The sequence below is a fragment of the Cherax quadricarinatus genome, chromosome 44 (genome assembly GCF_038502225.1).
Source record: "Cherax quadricarinatus isolate ZL_2023a chromosome 44, ASM3850222v1, whole genome shotgun sequence".
NCBI classification, from domain to species: Eukaryota; Metazoa; Arthropoda; class Malacostraca; order Decapoda; family Parastacidae; genus Cherax; species Cherax quadricarinatus.
This window is the reverse complement of record NC_091335.1, coordinates 31,334,591-31,338,778: the sequence shown is the minus strand read 5'-3', so window position 1 is coordinate 31,338,778 and position 4,188 is coordinate 31,334,591.

Here is a 4,188-nt window from a genome sequence, read left to right as displayed (position 1 = left end):
TCTGCTCCCTCTTTAAGGACCCACAGAGAGATGTTGTCTGGTCCCACGCCTTTGAGGTGTCAAGTTCGCAAAGCAGCTTCTTCACCTCCTCCTTGGTTATATGTACCTCATCCAGCACTTGCTGGTGCACCCCCCTGCTCTGATTTCCTGGAGTCCTACTGGTTTCCACTGTAAATACTTCTTTAAATCTTGTGTTGAGCTCCTGACATACCTCCCGGTCGTTTCTTGTGAATTCCCCATCACCCTTCCTCAGTCTGATTACCTGGTCCTTGACTGTTGTTTTCCTCCTGATGTGGCTGTACAACAGCTTCGGGTCAGTCTTGACTTTCGATGCTATGTCATTTTCGTATTGCCGCTGAGCCTCCCTTCTTATCTGTGCATATTCGTTTCTGACTCTTCGGCTAATCTCTTTATTTTCCTGAGTTCTCTGTCTTCTGTACCTTTTCCATTCTCTAGTACACCTAGTTTTTGCCTCCCTACACCTTTGGGTGAACCAGGGACTCGTTCTATTCTTCCCATTATTTCTGTTTCCCTTAGGAACAAACCTCTCCTCTGCCTCCTTGCATTTTGTTGCCACATAGTCCATCATTTCTTGTACTGGTTTTCCTGTCAGTTCCCTCTCCCACTGAATGTCTTGAAAGAAGTTCCCCAAGCCTGAGTAGTTCCCCCTTTTGTAGTTTGGTTTTTCCCACCCTATTCCTGCTGCTCTCTCCACTTGGAGCTCAACTATGTAGTCGAAGCACAGAACCACATGATCACTAGCTCCCAGGGGCCTTTCATACATGATATCCTCGATGTCAGAACTACTCAAGGTGAATACAAGGTACAGTCTTGCTGGTTCATCCTCTTCTCTCTCTCTGGTAGTGTCTCTAACATGTTGATGCATGAGGTTTTCCAGTACCACATCCATTATCTTGGCTCTCCATGTTTCGGGACCCCCATGGGGCTCCATGTTTTCCCAGTCAATCTCCTTGTGATTGAAATCACCCATAACTAGTAACTTTGCTCCCCCCATGTGTGCTCTCCTGGCCACCTCGGCTAGTGTGTCGACCATTGCTCTGTTGCTCTCATCGTATTCTTCTCTTGGCCTCCTGCAGTTCTGTGGTGGGTTGTACATTACTGCAATTATCACCTTATGTCCCTCAGACTGGATTGCTCCTACTAAGTAGTCCCTTTCGCCCGTGCCAGCCATTCCTTCCATTTTCTCAACCCCCAACTGGTTTTTAATGAGCAGTGCAACTCCTCCTCCCCCTCTCCTCCCTCTGTCTTTCCTGAGGATTTGATATCCGGATGGAAAGATTGAATCTGTTATTATTCTGGTGAGTTTTGTTTCTGTGAGTGTGTGTGTGTGTGTGTTTGTGTGTGTGTGTGTGTGTTTGTGTGTGTGTGTGTGTGTACTCACCTAGTTGTACTCACCTAGTTGAGGTTGCGGGGGTCGAGTCCGAGCTCCTGGCCCCGCCTCTTCACTGATTGCTACTAGGTCACTCTCCCTGAGCCGTGAGCTTTATCATACCTCTGCTTAAAGCTATGTATGGATCCTGCCTCCACTACATCGCTTCCCAAACTATTCCACTTACTGACTACTCTGTGGCTGAAGAAATACTTCCTAACATCCCTGTGATTCATCTGTGTCTTCAGCTTCCAACTGTGTCCCCTTGTTACTGTGTCCAATCTCTGGAACATCCTGTCTTTGTCCACCTTGTCAATTCCTCTCAGTATTTTGTATGTCGTTATCATGTCCCCCCTATCTCTCCTGTCCTCCAGTGTCGTCAGGTTGATTTCCCTTAACCTCTCCTCGTAGGACATACCTCTTAGCTCTGGGACTAGTCTTGTTGCAAACCTTTGCACTTTCTCTAGTTTCTTCACGTGCTTGGCTAGGTGTGGGTTCCAAACTGGTGCCGCATACTCCAATATGGGCCTAACGTACACGGTGTACAGGGTCCTGAATGATTCCTTATTAAGATGTCGGAATGCTGTTCTGAGGTTTGCTACGCGCCCATATGCTGCAGCAGTTATTTGGTTGATGTGCGCTTCAGGAGATGTGCCTGGTGTTATACTCACCCCAAGATCTTTTTCCTTGAGTGAGGTTTGTAGTCTCTGACCCCCTAGACTGTACTCCGTCTGCGGCCTTCTTTGCCCTTCCCCAATCTTCATGACTTTGCACTTGGTGGGATTGAACTCCAGGAACCAATTGCTGGACCAGGTCTGCAGCCTGTCCAGATCCCTTTGTAGTTCTGCCTGGTCTTCGATCGAGTGAATTCTTCTCATCAACTTCACGTCATCTGCAAACAGGGACACCTCAGAGTCTATTCCTTCCGTCATGTCGTTCACAAATACCAGAAACAGCACTGGTCCTAGGACTGACCCCTGCGGGACCCCGCTGGTCACAGGTGCTCACTCTGACACCTCGCCACGTACCATGACTCGCTGCTGTCTTCCTGACAAGTATTCCCTGATCCATTGTAGTGCCTTCCCTGTTATCCCTGCTTGGTCCTCCAGTTTTTGCACCAATCTCTTGTGTGGAACTGTGTCAAACGCCTTCTTGCAGTCCAAGAAAATGCAATCCACCCACCCCTCTCTCTCTTGTCTTACTGCTGTCACCATGTCATAGAACTCCAGTAGGTTTGTGACACAGGATTTCCCGTCCCTGAAACCATGTTGGCTGCTGTTGATGAGATCATTCCTTTCTAGGTGTTCCACCACTCTTCTCCTGATAATCTTCTCCATGTGTGTGTGTGTGTGTGTGTGTGTGTGTGTGTGTGTGTGTGTGTGTGTGTGTGTGTGTGTGTGTGTGTGTGTGTGTGTGTGTGTGTGCGTGTGTGCATGTGTGTGTATGTGTGTGTATGTGTGTGTATATGTGTGTGTGTGTGTGTGTGTGTGTGTGTGTGTGTGTGTGTGTGTGTGTGTGTGTGTGTGTGGTGTGTGTGTGTGTGTGTGTGTGTGTGTGTGTGAGAGAGTGTGTGCGTGTGTACTCACCTAGTTGAGGTTGCAGGGGTCGAGTGTGTGTGTGTGTGCGTGTGTGTGTGTGTGTGTGTGTTTACTCACCTATTTGTGGTTGCAGGGGTCGAGTCTTAGCTCCTGGCCCCGCCTCTTCACTGGTTGCTACTGGGTCCTCTCTCTCCCTGCTCCATGAGCTTTATCAAACCTCGTCTTAAAACTGTGTATGGTTCCTGCCTCCACTACGTCATTTTCTAGGCTATTCCACTGCCTGACAACTCTATGACTGAAGAAATACTTCCTAATATCTCTCTGACTCATTTTTGTCTTCAACTTCCAATTGTGACCTCTTGTTTCTGTGTCCCCTCCCTGGAACATCCTGTCTTTGTTCACCTTGTCTATTCCGTGCAATATTTTATATGTCGTTATCATGTCTCCCCTTACCCTCCGGTCCTCCAGTGTCGTCAGGCCGATTTCCCTTAACCTTTCTTCATAGGACATTCCCCTTAGCTCTGGAACTAACCTTGTCGCAAACCTTTGTGCTTTGTCTAGTTTCTTGACATGCTTTATCAAGTGGGGGTTCCAAACAGGTGCTGTATACTCCAGTATGGGCCTGACATACACGGTGTACAGTGTCTTGAACGATTCCTTACCAAGGTATCGGAATGCTGTTCTCAGGTTTGCCAGGCGCACATATGCTGCAGCAGTTATCTGGTTGATGTGTGCTTCCGGAGACATGCTCGGCCACCTAGCCAATACTCTGTCTGTGGTCTTCTATGCCCTTCCCCTATCTTCATGACTTTGCATTTGGCAGGATTAAATTCGAGAAGCCATTTGCTGGACCAGGTGTCCAGTCTGTCCAGGTCTCTTTGAAGTCCTGCCTGGTCCTTATCTGATTTAATTCTCCTCATTAACTTCACATCATCTGCAAACAGGGACACTTCTGTGTCTAACCCTTCCATCATGTCGCTCACATATACCAAAAATAGCACTGGTCCTAGGACCGACCCCTATGGGACCCCACTCGTCACAGGTGCCCATTGTGATACATCATTACGTACCATGACTCGTTGTTGCCTCCCTGTCAGGTATTCTCTGATCCATTGCAGTGCCCTTCCTGTTATCTGCGCCTGATGCTCTAGCTTCTGCACTAATCTCTTGTGAGGAACTGTGTCAAAGGCCATCTTGCAGTTCAAGAAGATGCAATCAACCCCCCCCCCCACTCTCTCTTGTGTCTTCTGTTATTTTATC